The 23,512-nt window shown below is 36.2% G+C and overlaps 1 long non-coding RNA gene across 2 annotated transcripts in view; it reads right to left on the bottom strand.

Moving 5' to 3' along the window:
• The window catches only part of LOC118657742, a 65,325-nt gene extending 44,934 nt beyond the window's left edge, over positions 1-20,391 (bottom strand). The window contains exons 1-2 of one of the 2 annotated variants that reach the window (XR_004968108.1): positions 20,323-20,391; positions 3,268-3,315 (exon numbers count right to left, since the gene is read on the bottom strand). This is a non-coding gene — a long non-coding RNA (uncharacterized LOC118657742). Of the gene's footprint in view, positions 1-3,267; positions 3,316-5,331; positions 5,414-20,322 lie in introns of those variants that run through there. The other variant, XR_004968107.1, reaches the window with a different exon arrangement.
• Positions 20,392-23,512: the final 3,121 nt, after the last annotated feature.

Raw genomic sequence — 23,512 nt, 5'->3', positions numbered from 1 at the left:
AATCATTGTTAATATTTTATTGGATTCCAGCCACTTAAGATTTTTGCACATATTATGCCATATAATCCTTCTGATAACAGTGAGATACGTCTGATTGTTACCCTGATTGTACAAGTGAGAAAACTGAGGTCCATACAGTAGTACTTGATTTGCCATATATGTACTTGATCCCATCTTCATCTTTCTTTGGGGAGGGCAGAGGGTGGGAGTGGGAGGTGAAGGAGGAGAAGCATGGGGAAGCCAGAAATGTATGAAATTATATGTGTGATGAGCCATCCATTTGCAGAGTACTTTTGGCAATAAATTATATAATGATTTTTAGATAGAATTAAGCATCTCTAAGAACTCATCTCCCACTATTCACAGTGGAGAAAAAGAACTTTTGGGAGTTGCTTACAGTTCGATTTTTTATTTCTTCCCTTTAAAATGAAATCACCTAAATTCTCATCGAACTTGAAGACCCAAGCAAGTATTATTTTTTCAAGGAAAATTTTCTAAACTCTACTTTAAGTCATATTGCCTATCTCTTATTGTTTAGCATTTGGCTATACTTCAATAGCTATTATTCTGTAATTGTTTTTGCAAGCTTAGGGCATCTTCCCAATTAATTTAATTACTAGTACGTACTAGTCAAAGACCACTTTAAAAAAAAAAAAAGTCCTCCTATTTCTAATCACAGTGATTGGTACATAATAAGTGGATACAACTGAAGGGTCCAGGTCAAACATACTTCCCTGGAGTCTATTTATATTTCAAATGCAATTATCAAATATGTTTGAATTTTTTATTGTTGTGACTATTGCAGGTATTTATAACCATATATAGTATGCTCATGTGTGCTCAAGTTTCACATAATAACAATAAACAAGAAAAAGAATAATACTACATTTGTTGCATAATTACTATGTGTCAGAAACCATTAATTGCAAGTATTTTATAGGCACTAGCCCATTGAATGTTCATGAAAACCCTACATCACAGACAACTGTAAACATTAAATGAAGGGAATTAAATACTGTCCTAAGCACAAGATCTTGCCAATGATCAGAGAGGAGTAGCAGAATATACTACTCCAAAATATAACTGTAGGAATTCAGGCCATGCCACCCCCAAATATGCCACTTTGGTATATTGATTACTTTGAGCTGTAGATCCTTTAAAAACAGCAAATACAGGGATAGGTTTTCTCTGAACTCCCCTTATCTGCCTAAAGATGCTCTAGAGCAGTGATGGCAAACCTTTTGAGCTCGGCGTGTCAGCATTTTGAAAAACCCTAACTTAACTCTGGTGCCGTGTCACATACAGAAATTTTTTGATATTTGAAACCATAATAAAACAAAGATTTATATTTTTGATATTTATTTTATATATTTAGATGCCATTTAACAAAGAAAAATCAACCAAAAAAATGAGTTTGTGTGTCACCTCTGACACGCGTGTCATAGGTTTGCCATCACTGCTCTAGAGCCTCCAAAAGGAATTCAACTCTCATAAATCCCCTCCCTGGAATTTCATCAATCAAAGAAGATTAACTCTTATCACAGGAGGAGACTAGAAGTTGACACCACACCCAGACAAAAACTCTGTCACAAACTATTATACTTCCCACCTATTCTCCTAAAGGCCCATTAGTCTTTCCTAAAATCATTTACTCTCTTTCCCTAAGAGGCCTACATTCCTCCTCCCTTTCCCTATTAAGATGTTATTTAATAATAAATTCTAGCCCTAGCTGGTTTGACTCGGTGGATAGAGTGTTGGCCTGCAGACTGGAGGGTCCCAGGTTCGATTCTAGTCAAGAGCATGTACCTTGGCTACAGGCTTGATCCCTGGCCCTGGTCAGGACACATGCAGGAGGCAACCAATTTATGTGTCTCTCTCACATCATGTTTCTTTCTCTGTCCCTCCTTTCTCTGTCTCTCCCCCTCCTTTCCTCTCTCTCTCTCTCTAAAAGTCAATGGAAAAATACCCTCAGGTGAGGATTAATTTAAAAAAAGTTTTAAATAATAAATTCTAGACCACCCTGGGGAGTTACTAATTTTCCCCTGGATATCTCCTATAAGGAGGTTTACAAAATAATATACTTCTGTTTGTTTGTCTTTGTTAATCTTTCTTTTATTACAGGGGTCTCAGCTAAGAACTCAGAAGAGTAGAATAAAATTATTTTTTCTCCTTTACAGTCAGCCTTTTAAAACGGTTAGTTACTTTTTAATTTTTATATCACTCACCAAACAACTGGAGTTCAGTAATTTCAATGTCCCATTTTTAGTACTTAATAAAAATTAATAACCCCTGCATAACTAAGAAGATATTATCAACAGCATAATGAGTTACTATGACCTAGTGTGGCTCATTCCCTTGCCCTTTCCCTCTTCCCAGTTGCACACCCATTTACTCCATTTCCCAATGAGAAAAAACAGCTTTCCTAATTTTGTTGCTATGGCATCAACATTATTCCATAACTAGAATTTTTCAGTGAAAGGCTTTGGGTGACTGAATTATAATGACCAGACATTTCAAAGCATCCACCAAAGCAAACTTAATGAAATGGCCTCCCTGTGGAGAGAAATACAGAAAGAGCGGCATTCTCATTGTGTTTTTAAAATAAAGCATATAATTTTCAGAACTCCAGGACACTAGAGAAGGCTGCTCCACTTTGGTTTGGAGGACAGAACAATTAGGCAGTGGACGCACACCGTTGTATGCCGGTGACTGCATGTCAGAGACCTACTTCAGAATTTGCAAAGGGCGGGCAAGTGGCGCATGTACAACCTGAGGCAAATAACAAAGGACTTGGAGCATCTTTGAAAAATGCTGCATATTCTAGCCACACTTGAAAGAAAACAGGTGTTTCTTTAATTTTTGGAATTAACTTACAGTAATTGCCATTATCATTCAATAATGGGGTACAACTTGGGGTGCTGTTCTTCAAAGCGCTTCTCCATTTTTCAGGACTTAGCAGTGCCCTTCAGCCAAAATCCCACCTGCTATTTCAGTGTAAACTTAAATGCTAATGGTGCTGAAAAGCAATATTGCCTGTGGACAGTCATCTACCATCTGTGCCCATATTTTATTATCTAGGGAATTGAGATATTTCAATACTGAAATAAAAAATAGTAAAGGAAGAAGGACACATTTTCCATTCCTTTTCAAGCCACATTTTTCATGAAAGTAAAACAATCAAACTCTTTTCCAGCCCAGATTTTGTTAGGCACCACCCCCCTCCCCCGCCCCCTTACCAGCTACATTGCATGCCTTAAATATCTTTACCTGATGTCATTTTGGTCTTCACAGCTCTTCCTCCATCAGCTCTGTAATCTGAGGGCAAAATTTCAGAAGCTCATTGTGATACATATTATAGTATGGAAAGTGCTTGTTTCAACCAGTAGGAAAATTACGTAGGTAATTAAATACCCTTTATCAGTATATTTCTAAATATACAGGCATACCTCTGAGATATTGCAGGTTTGGTTCTAGACCATCACAATAAAATGAGTATCGCAAAAAAGCAAGTCATGGCGGGTCTCACTTTCAACTTGTAAAAATCAAAACAGCATCTATTAAGTGCAATAAAACGAGGTATGTCTGTAATGATATCAGACCTTAGGGAGCAGGGAAGAAATCATTTCTTACTTTTTAGATTGTTTTTACATTCATTTTACTTAGTTCTTCCACACTATTCACTAAATTCATAAGTGTGTCAACAATGAAAAATGTTGGGAAACCATTCTTTAACTCAGAAGGACATAAAACAATTAAACCAGTCTAACTAAGGTGAAAAAGCTACCCTTCTGTCATACATGAACTTAATATTTTATTCAACTGTCTACTTGTAACATACCAACAATAATAAAAACAACATCATTAGAAATTTATAGTGGCAATGTAATGGCTAAGCTCTTATCATCCATTATTTTGTTTAACCCTCACAGTAAACTCCCTGTGTAAAGTACTATTATTTTACCAATGAGGAAAATGAAGCCCAGTGCGGTGTAAGGTCCTTGCCTAAGATCACATGAGTGCACAGTAGGCAGGACTTAATCCTAGGCAGTGTGAAAACCAGAGAGCACATTCATTCATTTTGAAGAAAATTGCCTATGCCATTTCTTTTCTCATATGGGAAAAGGGAATTGGGAGTGCGGACCTAATATTTAATTAAGACTGGTGTGCACTAAGCACTGAGGCACTATATTGCTTTATTCTGTTGCCTCTGTAATACTTTTGTACAGCACAACAACAATGAGGTGCTTCTAAAATGTTTATGTTTTAGTGCTTTACAATATCAAGTTATTTAATCTGTATAATAACCCCATGAAGTAGATTTTGTTATTACACCCATTTTTAATTAATTCAGTAAAAAGAACTTAAGTAATTTAACCAAGATTATGCAGCTGGTAAATGGCAAGATATCTTCATACATTGTGCCCTGTAGCCAGTGTGAATGCCATTATCAGTTCAATGAAGTGGATGTCCCTACACTCAGTGGAGACTCTTTTATTAACACCTACACCTTAACAAAAAACAAACAAACAAACAAAAAAAAATACAAACAAAAAAACAAAAAAAAAAAGCTGGGATATTACTGTAACAGGGCATATCTATTTTCTGTCTTCTGGGGCTCCAATTAAGTTTATTGTTGTTTTTTTGTTTGTTTGTTTTTTTCACAAGTTTCACTGGACTAATTCCATTTTCTCACATAATTGCTAAATTATTCTTCTTAGTTCCTTCTAAAGCAGTGTCCTCATAGATGTCTAAACAAAAAAAAGCTAGCTAAGCAGCTGTACATAAGAGGGCCTGTGTGGGCTACCTGCTTCTCCCGGAAAGGTTTAACACCAATTTTTCCAATAGAAAGAAAGACTGAGAAATGATTTTGACAAGTTTCAAAATTCACTATTTGTATAAGCTTCATGACTTAATATGATAGAAACAGTTATTGTTTTTGATATTCTGAAATTAGAAATTACAATTATATAATAGAATATAACAACAAATGTGTTTTTAAAACATTTATTTGTTGTGTGCTTTTAAAACAGGTACATATTTCTCTGATTTATATTTTTATAATAAAAATTCTGGTTATCTCTGGGAACTATATTAGTAGTTTCAAAAGGTTCAAATAGTCAAAAAAAAAAAAAAAAAAAAAAAACAAGCCAAAAACTTCATCTAAGTAGCAAAAATGCTACAGAAATGTGGAATATAAAGTGAAAAGAATTTCTTAGAGAAATAAGAACTACAAGGGTAGTTTAATTGGTTTAATTAGGCCAATAGCCACAGTTAAATAAAGCTGTAGCTATTGACCACATTAAGGAAAGGGGATAAATTTCTACAAAGTACCTCTAGGAGTCTTTTCTTTCTTTTCTTTACTTTCTTCTTTTTTGAAATGTTGACAACAGAGATGAATGAGCAGCTAGTCCTGCCAATCGAAACAGTCATCTTCTCGATTTATTTCCAGAAGATTAAATATAGTTCCAGAAAATAAATCACTTTATATAATCTAAAAATCTACACATTTGCCTAAAATGTTTGATCAGCACATTTTCGTGATGAATTTGTGAAAGAGCAAAATAAAGTCCTTTATTGCCGACCATTTGACTTATTTAAAACAAGCACAAAATCTGATATCATTGCCACTGTGATCAACTCTATGACCACAGCATTTCTTAGGAGAAACAAATACCTCATCAATAAGAACTAGACTGAGTCTTTAAGCTCCATGAACAAGCATGGTGTTTCCTTACCCACGGCTGTGTCCCTAGCACTCTTACATGGACTAAGTGTTCTTTGTATCTTATGCTTCTGAAATTAATTTACCCCTTCCATGCAACAGCTCCCTGAAAAAGACTGGAGGCCAGAAGTTACGCACCAGCGGACGGACCATTTGAGCTCACCATTACTTTCTCTGGTCACTGCAGAGCTCGGTAGGACGGCAGTCCCAGATACCCGCATCTCATTTTGAAATCTCACAAGTACACTCTTTTGAACTCTAGCCCTTATCATCTATGAAACTCTGTTCTTTTCCTCATGCCTTGTGAACTTGGAACACTTGTTGGAGGAGGTTATTAGGAGGCCATGACTGTGGTTGGCTCTCAGACTGGACCTGGGCAGCCAGAAGCTTCTTCACCCTGCTGTCCTTGGAATGTACAACGCATCCTCCCCCGCTTTTCCACACTGGAGCTGCTTCCAGGACGGAACCTTGAGAGTAAGGTGTCGTTGACACCATTTGGACTGCATATATGATTAAACTCCTTTAATGCCTCTATATCTACTTTTAAGGTTTTGGTGGGCAGGTGTGGAGGTCTACACATCTACTGCCACTCAAGACAAACCTTTGCTTATTAAAACTGCCATCTACCAACCTGGGGTGGTCTGCCTCTTTCTTCAGTCTCCCCTTGCCCTCTGTGTATATGGAGACCAGTTTGCAAACCAAAGCATTCCCACTGCCTGCTCCATCTCTTCATGACTCATCCTAAAGTTCACCCACATTTCATATCAATCAGAGAAAATGGAATCAATACGTGATTATTGGGAAAACAGTCAGGTGTGGTTGTGGGCAATGTCTTATTATGGGTTTCTGCAAAACAGAAACTACTCAGAAGAAAGGGGAAAAATTAACTTACTTTTTTACTTCTACAATGCCGTGAAAAGCAAACAGAAAAATTACTTTTCCTGCGTGAAAATCAGTGGAGCCCTCTGCTCCACAATTTTCAGCAGATTTTGGTAATATTGATGCCTCTTACTTTGGTCCTGCCTCTGGAGCAAGCCGCTATGCCTGAAATCGCTTCTCATCTGTGATGGCCATTCTCTTAGAAAAATTCCATCACATTTGGAGTTTGGAGGAAGCCACTTAAAATATGTAATCCTTTTGCAAGTACCACAGAGTTCTATGTGCCGTATGCATAACTGAATTATGGGATTCTCTCCTTCCCAATATCAACTGTCAGAGATCAGATAACGTCAGTGATGTTCAGCAGGAAATGCCCAGTTTTCACCCTGGCACATGCACATTCACTGTAAATAGAATGTCTTCCTGGAATCACGCATTCGTGCGTGCAGACTAACCTCCCTATCACCACAGAGGAATAAAAATAACTGTGTTTAGCAACTAGCTAAGAGCATACGGTGCCATGTTTCAAACAGAGTATCTCTCTGGAAAACAATCTCTGTGGATTGTAAATAATGGCATCAACCAATCACCACTAAGAAAAGGTAACACAGAGATTGAGACTTTTTTTTCCTGAGTGACCAAGAGAAAGGCTTGCCTATTTTTTTGATAATTAAAAACAAACTGCAGGCTCCCAGTCTGTCCTCTGTCCTTATAAAGAGTTATCCTTTTGTTGTCTCTCAGTACCCCATTTGGTGCATCTCAACGTGGCCTTTTTATGTCTTAGTTTATTAAAATAAATGCTGTGCATTCTTGGTGTGCCCCGAAATAAACGATGGCTCATACTGTGCGTAGGTTCTTGCTCATGACAGTCCAGACTGCTAACAGATTGCTAATATGTTAACAGCTCTATTATAAGACTCTCAAAGATGCAGTTTTTTATGCCATTTGTGAAGTTGAATTCTCCACGTTAAATAAGTATTGTACAGGAATATTGAGATAGATACCGATGAGTCCATACACTTCTACATGCAAATGTCTACAGAAGGTGTAACAGACGCAGATGGCTGGGTCTTTGTAATATAACATTGTTCAAAGGGTGCTGCTTACCCAGGTGTGCCCCCTCTGGGAGCCAGAACATTGATCTGAAATAGTCAGATAGGATCTCTGCCTCCTGGTCCAGATCTAAATATAATAAAATTAAAGGTACTCTAAATGCAGAAGTTTCTGGAAATGATGGGAGTTTTTTTTTTTTTATTAAGATATGCTGGACTTCAATAATAAATTATATTTTTTTACAGTTCCTCTTTCCAAAGATACTGGTGAAAACCTTTAGACAGATGTGATTCAGAGTGTCCTGGTGTGATGCAGATTTTTAAAGATAAATGTTATTTATGTGTTATTTTATGAGTACATGTTATTTTATGAACCTGTGCTGTTTGTCCCAGAGTTGGTACCGATACTGTCAGCGGGGAGTCTGGCTTTAGCATGGTTGGTGCCTAGGAGCATGGATACATGTCTGATATGTAGAGTGTGCTCCATAAATGCATCCCAGTAAAGTTTTGTGGGATGATGGGTCCAAACTTTTTCAAAATAATTTGTTCTGTTTACTGAAGTTGCTTTTTACTGGCAGGAAAATAATCTGTGGATGACTGTCATGGTCCCTCAGTCTTTAGGTCACAATGTCAATGAGGTTCAGCCATTGATTTAGATTGACACAGAGAACAGACCCACAATTCCCCTTAAGTACATACTTTCTAGATACTATGGCAAATATGTTATACTAGAGGCCTGGTGCACGGATTCATGCACTGGTGGGGTCCCTCAGCCTGGCCTGCGGGGGGATTGGGCCGAAACCGGCTCTCCAATATCCCCCGAGGGGACAAACATTGTGAGAGGGCAGTTCTCAGATGAGGCACTCCAGAATTGGGCTCCCTCCTCTCTGGTTCTGGGTGCATTACCCGAGAACCACAGCTGCCAAGTCACCACAGCCTGGCAGCTCCTGCATTGAGCATCTGCCCTCAGGTGGTCATTGCACATCATAGCTACCTGTCAGAGCATCTGCCCTCAGGTGGTCATTGCACATCATAGCTACCGGTCAGACAGTCAAACAGTCTGTGATCACTTAGGCTTTTATTTATAGAGATGCACAAAATTCCTACAAAAAGAATATAAATATTCTAATATTACTGTGTGTATTTAGCATTCTTTTTGCAAAAAGAAAAAAGTGAGAACTATTTGTTCATAAAATTGTAAGGGAGTGATTTTGCTTCAAGAATAGCAGATTCAGATGGCTAAACAATATTGCATGAATTCCCTCATTCTCCATACTTGTTTTGTTTTCCACTATGCCCATTTTATCAGAGGCAAATTCTTAAAAAAATTTAACCACCCTTCCAGATTTGTCATTCTAATAGATTTTCTAATAATCCCAACTAAGATCCTAGCACTGTTTCTTGCTCCTTGATGCTCTCTTTGCCTTACGTAGGTCACGTGCCTCCCTCTGAGCCCACGCAGCAGGGAGCATGAGCACGAGTCTAAGGGAGGTGGTTCCCAAAAAAAACCCAAGAAGCTGTTGCTGGAAGAGAGCTGAATGGATGTTACACTGACTGAAACAATATGTGTCCACTATACCCTCACATTACATATATTTACACTGACACTTTGGTAATTTGTCAAGTAAGTAGAAATAAAAGTCACACAAGCCTACTGACACCAAAGTCACTCGACCAATGTACCATACCACCTATCTATCATTAGCAAGTTGACTAGCTCTGATATCAAACTAACAGGGATTGTTTATTCTCACCCATTTCCTAGAACTCACAATACTGTAATTCAACAAATGGAAATGGATATCTGTTCTTCACAAATTTTTTTCATAAAAAGTATTTTTTTAATAAAATTCAGATTTTGTATGAATATCAAGTACTTCAGAATATTCCATTAAGAGCCTGACATTCCTTAAGGGCATTTTATAAAGGGCTCAAACTCGAAGAAAACGTGAACTATTAGTCAAACATATTACAATCTTTTGTGGTAGCTTGAAGGATTTCTTTTATTATTTCAAATATAAATAATGAATTCCAAATAGATTTTCTATGAGCATAGCTCTGAAATATGACAAAGAGCTAAGGCAGAAAAAAAAGTAGAGGGTGATTCAAAGACCTTCCCCTGAGAAGTTCTTCTAAAAATCTCTGCTATTTCTCACTCTTTTTGACCACTGACAATCACATTTAAAACATGTGATTAAAACAAATGTGATTTAAAACAAATTTCTGAGATTGGAAAAGAGGCCCATATTCAGGGAACAGGATATGAGTGTCTGCTCACCTAGGCCTGACTGGAGGCTGACATCCAAGTCCTATATGTCTTGTGCTCTAAGTCAGCTAACTTAGCCTCTCATTATGACTTCTAATAAAATAAAAAAAAATTCTCATTATACAACGGCATGCTTGGCAGAGCTCACACTGCTTTACATAAAACATCTTCAAAGTGAGGATGAAAACATCCATTGCCTCACACAGAAGTCATGTTGATTATGACATTATCATTTTCAAGTTGAGAAAACATAGAGTAAGTGGCTGTGGAAGGTTACACATTTCCTCTGCCTGAAGGAGGGTGACAGTTTGTTTTGCAAAATATGGAGCATTGGAAACAGCATTCTCTAAGGAGTCACAGATCAACAATCACTGCACCCTCTGGCTATAGTGTACAATTTATTAGAAATGCATATACCCTCATAAATCATGTGTCATTGTTGTTTTGCTCCTGCGGGAGTCATTAATTAATCTTCACAAGGATGCTTAAATTGTTAGATTTCTTTAGTTTTCATTTAGGTTTTTTTTTTAAGGTCTATTAATTTTTTAATGAGCAATCGATTTCAATAGACAGTTCTCCAAAGAAAGAACACAAATGGCCAATAAACACACAAAAAGATGCCCAATGAGCATCAGTAGACATTAGGGAAATACATACCAAAACCACACTGAGATCAGACCTTACAATCATCAGGATGGCTATAATCCACAAGTGGGACAATAATAGGAGAGAGACTGAATCCCATCATGCATTGCTGGTGGAAACATGTGCAGGTGCTATGATAAAGTTTGCTACTTCATCATAAAGTTAAACATAGAGTTGCCATATGATCCAACAATTCAACTCCAAGGTAACACTTGAACGGTGTTAAATTAGTTTCAGGGGAGGAGTGACTGCGAAGAATGTACTGGAGCATTAATTTATTCACCTCTGATAGGGTACATGCTCTTGAGAGCTGGTTTGGTTAAACAATGATCAATTAGAGAGATGGTACCCATTATTTTATAAGTGAGCTCCAAATAAATGGGAAGTTCTCTGAGGTGGTAGTGGCTCATACTGTAACTTAAGCAAAAAGAGGCAAGTTAAACATTTGGGTAAAATCTAACTGAAAGTCAACTTAAATTTTTTAAAGAGTTCAATAGCAGCCTCATCATAGATAACCAAAAAAAATCTCTTTGTATTAAAAATGAAACAAATAATAAATTTATTACCCAAAAAATAATAAATAAATTGAAAGCCTATAGAAGTCAAATAACAAAGGCCAGTGGACCTAAAAATCTATCTAGTCACCGTCATTGGGCCAGATGACTTTTTAGTTCTCAAAACCTTGCCTTCTTCATGTGCTTGTTAAACAATGACCTTTGAGGCTGCAATTTTTTTTTGAAAGGGTTTACTGAGCCAAATGTTAGCCAGAATAAGCACCGGGTCCTGGGACATGCAATCCAAACCACCAGCAGCAGGACTAGATGAAGACGAACATATCCACCGTCCTGGAGCTCTTTTATCCAATGAGTTTGGGGAAGAAAGACTTAAATTGATTTGAAAGAATTTACACTGACTATAGATAAGGGGATTGAGATGTGAATCAGATAAATTCTGGGATAGGTGCATGGGAGGGCGGGGAAGGAGAAGTATTTGCTGCTTTTGGATTGGTTGTGGGCAACAGCCAAGATGTGATGGCATGTGGTGGTCATATATTCTCTCTAGGTAAGAACTGAAAGGGCAGCCTGGAAGTTGATTCAAAACTTTCACATACATTCAGGAATATGAATAGTCATTCATTAGTTTTGGCCCTCGGTTCTGCAACCTGATTAACCTCCCTTCTCTCTCTCCCATTCTCTGGCATGCTATATGTAATTAATTAGGACATCCCAGAATTTTTCTCTTGCCATGCAGCAGAACCTGCCCTAGTGCTGCATCTCCTACAGTGATCCAGTGATAGGACTTCAAGAGTTTTCATTTTGTTTTACATAAAAGTGTATGTATGTATGTATGTATGTATGTATGTATGTATGTATGTATTTATAATCCTCACCTGAGGGTATTTTTCCATTGATTTTAAGAGGAAGTAGAAGAGAGAGGGAAAGACAGAGAGAAATATCAATGTGAGAGAAACACATCGACTGGTTGCTCCCTGCAAGAGCCTTGACCACGACCCAGGCCCAGGAGGAGCCTGCAACTGAGGTATGTGCCTTTGACAGGAATCAAACTCTGGACTCTTCAGTCCACAGGCCAACACTATCCACTGAGCCGAAATGGTTAGGGCAAAAGTATACTAATATACTTAAAGGCGCTTTCCCTAAATCTCAGGAAACATTGATGTCTTTGTGGTATCTGATACCTGAAGTAGCCTAACTTCCATTTTTCAGTAATTTAACATATGAGCAAATATATGTTAAGGAAAAATAAAGATACCTACCTGACTCAACTAAACTCTGTTTTTTTTGCAAATTACTTTATGTGTTTTCATTGATTTTTCCCATGGCACAAATTTGAATGTCATCAACAGCAAGGCTACCATGAGAATCAAGAAATGGATTAATGTAAAGAGTGAACTTTTATGATTAGAATCCCAGATGACACTAATTCTTTGATATACACATTATAATCTATACTCTATATCAACCATTTACACTTTATAATCTATATCGACTCTATACTCATATAAACCATTTTTCTTTTCTAAACTTCCACACTAGCATGGTTGTGAAAGTTCACACTGGCAAACTTTGAACATCTATTTTCTGATGCTTTATAGTCTTCCAAAAATACTAAGAAGATGTTTCAACTTTCTTAGTATATGAAGGACACAGGTATGGGGTGATATCTCATTATTTTAATTTGCATTTTGCTAATGACTAGTGATGTTGACCATCTTTTCATGGACCTGTTGGTCTTGTGCATATCTTTGTTCAAGAAATGTCTATTTGTGCCCCTGGTCCATTTTTTAATTAGGGAATTTGTTTTTTGTTGTTTTTGTTCAGTTTTTTTTGTTATTGTTGTTTTTTGCTATTAAGCTGTGTAAGTACTTTATATATTTTAGATATTAACTCTTTATCAGATAAAAAATTTATAAATATATTCTCACATTCTGTATGTTGCTTTTTCATTTTGTTGATGGTTTCCTCTGCTATACAGAAGTTTTTTACTTTGATGTAGTCCTACTTGTTTATTTCTGTTTTTGTTGCCTTTGCTTTTTGGTGTCAAATTCAAAACAATTTTTACCATTATGTCAAGGAGCCCCTTCCCTCAAGCCCTGTCCAATAATAGTTATGCAAGTGTTAGTTCTTCCCTGAACAACAGGGTCTCTATTCCCAGATTCTCTTTATTTTTTTCTGTGATATCAATTTATTTTTTTATTTTTCAGTTATAGTTTGCATTCAATATTATTCTGTATTCCTCCTATTCTCTTTACTCCCCAAATTCTGAATCAAAATTTGCTATCCACCATCTTAATCATAATCATTATAATAATTAACATGTGCTGAGTTCTCATTATATACCAAGTACTCTGCTAAGAGTTCTATATGAATTATCTCATTACATTTCACAAAAGTTCTGCAATGTTCATTTAAACAACTACTTTTTATATACATGAAGAAACTGACACCTATATACAGGTAAGCCACTGGCCAGGATGAAAGAATTAGATCCCATATGTTACTTGTCCAAGTTCAAGGTGAAGTCCCTGACCAAGACCACTCAGTAAGCGTGGATTCAAGATTCAATTTAAATTTGACTATGAACTTAATAAACACTATCTCTTAATAAATACTCTTTTTTTCACTCTCCAGATCCCCACATTTTCTTCAACAATTGACACATTTCCTTATCATTTTCAAAGCCTGACTTTGGCCTGCTGATTTGGCCATTTGTCCAAATGTCCCCATAAGAAACAGGAACGTGGATCTTCTTGATAGAGTGGTCTTTGAGGCAGAGTTCTTTTTTTCAATCACCCTATGTTAGCATGGCTTGTCAAAGCATCTCTCATTATTTCAAATTTACCAATACTATTATTATACCTCTACAAACTCCACATAAAATTTGGGTTTAAGATCTTCCTTAGTATATCTCAAGCTATGCATGAAATTAAGGAAAGTTAGATGAATTATGTATATGAATTAGAAATGAAATCCTGAATGCGATACAGCAGCACTTTTTATCTTCTTAAATATACTTATTAACTCCCAATCTAGATGCTGCCTCATAAACCTCCTCATTTTGATCACATTACTATCTCAGCTTCTGTTCCAGTTAGGTTATCAGATCAATAAAATACAAAAAAAAAGAAATAAAACTGCTGATGAAACTATTTGAAATGGCAGATCAAATAAGTAGGAAGACTTAAAGGAGATTATGTAGGCTCTGGGCAATCATTTGAGGAGCTAAATCTCCAATGGCTTTAGAAAGGTGCAAAAAAATTACTTGACATTCTGGAATATCAATTGAAGGACATAACAATGTCTATAGAACAACCAAGAAAAGATAATGCTAAAAATAAAATATCTATTGTGTGAAAGCATAAAGACTGAGATAAAAATTTTCCCAGCAAGGAATTTTTAAATTAAATATATTCAGGAGACATTGGTTAATAAGATAATATAGGTTTCAAATGTACATTTCTAAAATACATAATCTGTATCTTGCATTGTACACTTACCACCCAAAGTCAAATAATCTTCCATCATCATATATTTGCCCCCCCTTTACTACCCCTCCACTCCCTTCCATCTAGTAACCACCATACTATTGTCTGCATCTATGAGTTTTAGTTTTATATCTCACAAACAAGGAATTTTTTAAAACTTAGTTTACTATGTATGATTTTGAGATAGAAATGACACTTCAATATAACAGTACATTTACTCTGAAGTTAATACAAGTCCTAGGATGAAAAAAAACTAAAAAGCTAATAAATGGGAACACTTTTCTATTAGATCTAAAATTGAAAAAAAGAAGGTAAGTCAAATATAATGCAAGTCTCTCAACTTGGTTCATTAAGATCAAAGCTACCTGTAGTGTGCTGTTGAATTTACTCTGAGAAGCCCCAGAAATATTAAATGCTTTAGATTTCAACCAAGAAAAGTTTTCCCAGTAAATCTTATGTTATTCAGGACATTTTCATTGCAACAAAAGAAACTCAACTCAAGCTTACTTTATGTAAAATATTAACCTGTTGGCTCATGTAACTGAAAGTACTATAGCTTGGGATATAATATGCCCATAGGTTCAAACCATGTCTATGTGTGCTGGTAGTTTCTCATCTTCATTTAATCTCTGTATTCTTCCCTATTGGATTTTCTCTCTGGTAAGCCTTTGCCATGTCACCCTTAAAAGGTTCCAACTCCAATTCCATTTGACAGAGTGATACCTTCTTCCCAAGAATTTAGAAAAAGGTTCTGGAATTAAGGTCACTGTGTCCCTGATTGGGTAATAAGTCCATTTCTAAACCAGTCACTTTGACAAAAGGAGATATAATTAGCAGAACACTAGGAAGGCTTGTTGTCAGAGGGATTTAGTTCTTTCTCAAATCATCTGGCTAATGGGAAGTTGGGTCCCATGAAAAGGAGGACACAACACTTGCTCAAAGAAACAGGAATGGGAACTGGAAGAGGCCAAAGCTAGAAATGTACCCTATTCCTATCTCTTGTGTTCTTTCTCTGAATAAAACAGACACTGATGTCTTTGTTTCTGTTCCTTCTGTATTTATACTTCACTGCAGCCTGCACAACAAAGAGTAGTTTGTTGGATCATCAAGTTTTAATTCTCTGAGTCTTTGCACATGCCTCTTCTCCCTGCCAAGAACACCTGTCTCTCCCTTTTTCACTGCGAATGTTCTTCGCTCTAATTGCCTGAACAATTCCATTCATTTTCTGTTTAAACATCAGTTCCTTGGCTTGGAGTAAAGGCCCAGAGACTTTAATTTGCCCATTACCTGTTAGACATAAACCAAATGAAAACCTTTGCCCAATGCACATGACCAACCACTTGCGTTGCTGGAGACTAGAAGCCTGATCTCATGATTGTGCGGTACTTCAGCACAATCAATACCGAATGAGAACAAAATGTACTGAGAATGGAGATGGGCAGAGAGGAACACAATCTTACAAGAGTGAGTAATTATACCTGTAGAGTAATAAATAGAAAAGTTTGTTGTTGACTAAAAAGTTAGAAGGGCAGTAATTCCACATGCGGTTTTGTGTATATTACACTGTTCTACAGCTCCGTTGAACCAAGTGTGAGCTGACATTTGCAAATTAAAAAAAAACAACAACACTCAATAACAATAAAACTATGAGATCAAAAGTGTCTACATAACTTAAAAATAACAAAATTAAATTCAAACATTTTGATGACTACCACTAAAGTACTTTCTCCTCTCCTTTAATAAATAATTTTTTAAAGAGGGGGAAAAAAGCAGTTTCAGGCTCTTTTCCTATTAGTTTCTAAGCCATCACTCTTGGTTATGTTCTGAAATTACTAATTAGCATAATGTTCAGTGAAGACAATGATTGAAAGACCCTTTGTTTGTGTTTTAGCTTTGGTTGTTTTTTGGGCAAAATTCTTTGGATAAAATAAAGTGAATCCTGCTCTTGCACTCTTCACTTGAAAAGGCTATTAGCCAGAGAGAAAAGATGCAATTATAAAGCCTCATCTTCTAGAAATATTTTTTAAGGTAAGCTTTGAGTGTCTTCACTATCTTACACAGTGAGAGAATATTTTCAGCCACTTGATTCTAATTTTTTTTCCAATGTGATGATATAACAATGCCATTAACTGCATTTCTATCATGTGAATAAAGGCCAAGTAGTTGCCACATTCCTGATTCCAGCATGGGCGACGTTGATTCCAGCATGATTCAGCTGCTTTTCACGTACATGAAGTGGGAGTGATTCATAGCACCTAAGCTGCAGCAGCGTGACTCCTCTTGAAAAGAAATGCTAATAAAAATTCAGAGCAAGGCGTCCAGGTCCCTTTCAAATAAAAGGGATGAGGCTATCTATTCATGAGTACCAAACTCTCGTTTTGCCTTTGACTATAAGAGAACACCTTTCATAACTAATAAAATGTACTTTTATTAGCAAATAAGCAATTACACTTGCATCGTGTATATGTGTGAATGACTGGATAATATGCCAATCTCATATATAGATATATGGCACACATAGAATGATCTATACATAAATCATGTACATGTATCCTGTAGTCCTGGATATGTATATATTTAATGAATCTGAATTTTCATTCAACAGGTGGGTATTGAACACCTACTATGTACCAGCAGCCACTGTTCTCGGCCCTAGGAGTGCAGTGATGAACAGAGCTTAAAGAGTTCTTATCCTTATGGAGTTAATGTTACAGCAGAGGGAGATATAAATAAGTAAAATTTAATAAATTTGATAAGGGGTTGAGCAGGATAATATGTTAACTAGGAAGGGGGAGTCACTTTAGATATTTAGATATACTGAATGTTTCAGTGGAAATTTAGCACATTTAAAAACAGACACGAGTCTAATAACTTCATTTTTAAAGATCCTCTAAGTAGATTAGGGTTGTCCTATGTTTAAGCATTTAGTGGTGATTGTTGGGGGTGGGAGAGGTGGAAGAGAGGGTACAGGTGATGGAAACATAATAAAATAATTTTTAATATTTATATTTTAAATATATATTTTTAAATTAACTGTTTTATTATTTTAAATGAGTTAATTGCTAAGTTCAGATTTTTCCCAAACTGCAGAATATGAAAATGAAACTATTAATATGTTTTTAAAAGTCATTCCCAAGTGTGACCCTTATATGAATCATTTGAGAACCTTTTGCAAAATATGGATTCTGGTTGCTCATCTTCAGAGCTATATAATTAAATTTTTGTGGATGAGATCGTGAATATAAGTATTTAAAAGCTCCCAAGGTAATTCTGATAGCTATCCAGGTTTAAGATCTGTTTGGTGTGGGCATATCAAGAAAATATTCAGAACAGTGCATTCCATACTCAGGTAAGCAAACTTGTCCATTTGGGTACAAATTCAGCTTATGGTCCCCAGTCCAGGGATTTGATTCACTAGGTTTAGAGAGCTATTTGTCCAGCTTTTATCAAACTCCCTGGAGACTGCCAATGTGAAAATACATTTTTGAAAATAATTGTTTTGAAGAAAATATTTTGAACAGAATAGTTGCCTACAGGTACAACTATGGTAATTCAACAAACCAGGGGCAGAATACCAGGAAATTTTCAAATAACATTTCCTATGAAAAAGTGTTATAGAATATGTCAACAACAAATGTACTTTCATAAGAAAATGCTGTTTTTTTTAAAACCAGGAAGAAATGTTTATGATATCTGATAGAAAAGTATATTTGGCTAGCTGGTTTTCATGAGCAATCTACCAGTTAGTGCATTTAAATGAAAATAAAAGATTCTATTTACGCATTAAAGAGATTTCAGAATTGTTCTGACAGTATTCTTTATGATAATTATTGAGCATGAACACCATAATGATGAATTTGACATTCATTCAGACATGAAACTTGGTCTGCTTTGAGTTGTTTTCTCATGTTTGTTGTCTTATTACTTGGAAAAATAATTTCTGATCTCTACCATTTTTCTAGCCATCCCTGAGCCCTATTGAATTTTTATTCCTCTCAATGAATGACTCACGCCTATTAGAATATCCTGAGCTAGAAACTGTGGGAGAAGGAAGGGGTTTAGGTGAGAGTCATCAATGTTGGACCAGGTATAAGAAATGATGAATTAAAATGTGCAGATGATCAGGAAAGATGTGGCTTCCTCACAGTACTCAATTGCTGGGGTCCAACCCCAACAGGTCTAGGGGTCCCCAAAGGTGTAGACGGAGTCGGCGAAGAAGGAATGACATGGAGACAGCATTCAGTTGATCAGCAGCCTAGCCAGGATCTCTAGCCAGGATTTCCAGCCAAGTTCTGGTCTGGATCTCCAGCGAAGTTCTGGTTAGGATCTCCAGCCAGGTTCTGTGTCCATGTTCCCTCACTAGGTTCTCCAGCCAGGTTCAGTCACCAGGTTCTAGTCAGGTTCTCTTGCCAATTTCTGTAGTCAGGTTCAGTCCAGGATCTTTTGCCATGTTCTCTCGCTAGGTTCTGTCTCTAGGTTCTGTTGCCAGTTTCTGTCCAGGATCTTTTGCCATGTTCTCTCCAGCGAAGTTCTTCTGTCTCTAGGTTCTGTCTTCTAAGTTCTGTGTTCTTAAATCTGTATTTATACCAGTTGATTCCAATCCTATCAATCTCTATTACAAAGGTTAGGGCGTTTCTTATCTCCATTCCAGGGAGTAAAGATTATGTAGCTTAAGCATGATTGTTCGTAGTTAAAGTGATTAATTACCCGCCTGGCACTTAGTTAAGAGGTTTTATTCCCTCCCTAACTTCAGGGGAAAATCCCTACCTGGGGAAACAACCTTTCTCAGAGACCTTGGTTAAAACACATAGTGCCAAGAAGGTGAGCAAACATATTAAGAACAGTATGCCATATATGCCAGGTCCCTTGAAACAGCAAGCATGGACCGGCTCCCGGCACTCAATCAGATCTGATGTCTGAATGGGAATATATAAATCACAATGACTTAATGTGAATATGAGACCTTTGCCATACCTTAGGCTTTGTAATGGACAGGTGAGTGAAGGAGGTTCTATGAAAACAAAGAAAAGAGACAGAGAGAATGCAGGATAGCCTAAGTTCACTGAAAAGGAAGTACATTGTAAGCCTACTAGAGGCCTGATGCACAAAAACTCATGCAAGAGTAGGCCTTCCTTCACCTGGCTGCTGGCACCAGCTTCCCTCCGGCACCCGGGATTCCTTCCTCCAATTGCCAGCAGGCACCCGGGACTTGGGCTGCTTCCCTCTTCCGGCCACCGGCAGGCACCCAGGACCCAGGCTGGTTTCCCCTGGGCTGACCACAGGTACCTGGGACCCAGGCTGGCTTCCCTCCAGCCCCAGCTTCATCAGGAAGGACATCTGGAATGATGTCAGGAAGATGTCTGGTCTAATTAGCATATTACCCTTTTATTATCATAGATAGTAATTGAAACTGTATGACACTGAGGAAGAACTGACCTACAACTCAATGATAGAAAACAGTTTCTAGAAAAAGAACTGATTATGCATGAAAATAATGGAGGAATTATTATTTAACTTAATATATATTGTTTCAAGAATCAGAAATCAGGTAGGTAAAACATACTTTATGTGGCTGTTATTATTAAAAATATTATCAAACATGATACAAAAAGATGTAAGCCCTGGAAGATGATCTTTGAGAAAGACTTGGAAATTGTGGGTCCTTATTCCATTTTTTTTTTATTCTGATTTTGAAACTATACATCTTAAACTCACCAAATAGTTCATAGCTTTGAGGGCATCCCCTTGCAATTACCTTTTATTCTTCAGGCTTCCTCTCTCTCCAAAGCTCCATTCTGGGAAGTCACGTCTCTATTCTGAGAAGCTTGGATTTCCTCACTATAGAACCAAACAAACAAAAAGATAGAAATACCCTTTCTCATTACACAATCGCTTTTAGAAAAAAAAAAATGTTTGCATTGATCTCAGGTTGACAATTATTAATATAATACATCTCAGATTATAAATATACCCTAAATTTGGTGAAGAGTTTTATAAATTATGATCATGAAGTCAATCATAATAAAACATTCCATAGATATTCCCTAGTAATATATAGCCAGTTGATATCTATCAACAACACCATCTTTAGTTTTGCATTTACACTGAGTACAAATTGAACTTCATGTTGTTTAGCTCAAAACAGTAGAAATTCTTTTGCATATCCAGGAAAGCTGAGAATCATTTCAATTCTCTGACATACTTTCGCAAAAAATGGCAAGAGAATGATGTTTCTAAGGAAGATAGCTTTACCTGGCACCAAAGCAATCACTAGTTCTAGTTTTGAACTGCAATGAAGCCAAAAACACAAGTTTGTTATAGGCCACTGCCAATGAACAGCAGAAAATAATTCACTACAAAAATTGAGAGGAAAAAAACCCTCATTATATTTGCTTATGTTCCTACAGCATCATATCAGTATGTGAAGCCTGACACATTTAGGTATAATGTTTTCATCTGAGCACTTACTCACTCCAGGCACCTATGAACAAGTAAACAGATTAGAAAAAAAAAAACAATATTTACCCTATGTTGCTCTGTATTTTGGCAGATGCAAATATAACAAGACTTCTTTTTATAATTTATGTTATTACTTATTTTAAAACACAAGCTCTATTGTTTGTTGCAGGATACTGCTGTCAGAAGTTAATTAAAAAATTTATTCAACTAGAACTATTTTAAAAAGCTAAATACTATTTAAATTTATAACTCATATCTTCCCAGTGGCTTGATGACAAAGAAGAGCACATTTATAATTAAGTACTTTAATTATATTTATATAAATAAAATTTATATATATGCATATTTGTAATTAAATAGTTATTTTGAAAAGTGTTCTTTCTATATTATCATTTCTCCAGTTCTAACAAAAATGTTTCTAATAATATTCCTCTATAAAATTTAATCACATCAACTTCATCATTCAAATATAATTTCAAACTATTGTCATGTTCCATTAATCTTCTTATTTTTCTGATTACAAAGACTGAATGTACTAACCACATAGTTCTTCTATCAGATATTTCCAGTAAGTAAAGCAATCTTCTTGGAAATGTACTTATACATGCAAAAGAATCAAGCCTTCAATTCACTTATTTAAAGAGCTTTAACTTCTACTTGGAAAACCTTGACAAATTGTTTAAATCCTTCTCCATTTAATATTTTTCTCACACCTTCAAAACCTCCAAAAGTCTAAGAATGGAAAGTGAAGATCAATTCCATTAACTTATATACATATCAGCTATTATCATCTATATTGAACATTGTTTCATCTCTTTTATCTGGTTTAGAAAGGATTGAAATTTAATTGAAAAAGTATTTCGGAAGAAAGGTGGTAGCACAAGGTCAAACAGGTTTTTAAAGATATAAAGTTTCATATTTTTTTTATTGGAACAGATGCCCAATGCAGGAAAAATCTTCTAGTGACTAGAGAATATATGACAAATTTTATGTAGGTGAAACCTGGTTATAATATAGAAAAAACAAGTAAACCTTCAGCAGACCCACTTTACTTAGCAGGTTAAGAATTATATATTTCCCATTTAACATTAAGAAAACTGACAGAAAAATTATGATTATAGCCTTTAATGCTCTCTATTCCATGAGCTTGATTTTTAAAAATTGTTCTTCAGAACATTCTTTGCTTATAGATTAGGGCCTGCTCTGTTCTTGCTCATGTTTTCCGTTCGCTCTATTTTGCCTTTTTTCTCATATCCGTGTTCTCAAATCCTCCATGCCCACTGACGTTATCTCAAAACCTTTCAGGTTGTCTTCCTGGATGCCTGACTGGTTATATCATCTTCCTGCTGACACCTAGAACTCAATTTACATGTGTTATGATTATGCATATGTTTGCTCTACCTATTCATCAGTAGTTTAAGCTTTTGAAGCCTAAGATATATCTGAGTCATTCTTGTAGCTCTTATAATACAATTAATGTCACAAAATAAACATGTTGTCCTGAATAGGTTTTAATAGAGCCCCCTTAAAACTATGGAAAGAGCATGGAACTTTGATTAAATGTACCCTGACCCCCTATAGCTAAAGCTGATCTTAACACATGGGAACCTGAAGAACAAAACTCCATACTGAATAAAAAATATCCTGTGTTATTGTGACAGAATCAAATGCTGAAATGTTTCAAGCTATTGTTGAAATTCCACTCAATGGGATTACAGTTGAATCACCAGGAAAAAAAAATACAGAGGAAAGAAAAAAAGTATCTGAAGTTCAGGAAAATCTTTTGAAGTGATCTTAAAAGCTATTATATAGTACTACAGAAACCTATGGTTCCTTTTTCTGAGAGGACAGAAACAATAAGGCTATTACCTCCTTAGTACTTTCTATATGACAAACATGTGCTGAGCAAATTAGATTTATGATTTCATTTGTTTTACAGTGGTCCTAAATTACTACATAGCACTAATTTGTAATAATCCTCTGCATTATTGTAATCATGCCCATTTTACAGATAAGTAAGCTGACAGAAAAACTGCATAGTCACTGGATATGCTTCCCCCCAATTCCCAATGCACCTGAAGGAAGCAGGGCTGTGTGACCAGCTCTGGACAAGGAACCATGTATGGGTGCTGCTCCAAATACTTAACAATGGGTGTGAAGAGTTTGCTAAGCTCTTTCTTTTCCCGGAAGCTACAAAATTGACTCATGCTGGCTTCATGTGGAGTCATCACCAATCCACATCAGATTAGATGAGCAAGAACTAACTCTGTTGAATTAAGCCACTAAAATGTGGGTATTATTTCTTGCCACGACATAACCTAGCCTACCCTAATGACTATTTAAATGTCGCACTTTTAAAATGGTGTTTCCCAATCACATCTTAGTGAACTGCCATTTTGTAAAAGAGTGGAGTCATTTTGAGAGAAGTTCAGTTTTATGCCAGAGCTTAGAACTTTGCACAGTTTGCTTCTTGGAAGAAAGCAGTT

Source organism: Myotis myotis, unplaced genomic scaffold, assembly GCF_014108235.1.
Source record: "Myotis myotis isolate mMyoMyo1 unplaced genomic scaffold, mMyoMyo1.p scaffold_m19_p_6, whole genome shotgun sequence".
Lineage (NCBI taxonomy): Eukaryota > Metazoa > Chordata > Mammalia > Chiroptera > Vespertilionidae > Myotis > Myotis myotis.
Note: the sequence above shows the minus strand (reverse complement) of the source record. Positions and strands in the feature narration are given on the sequence as shown.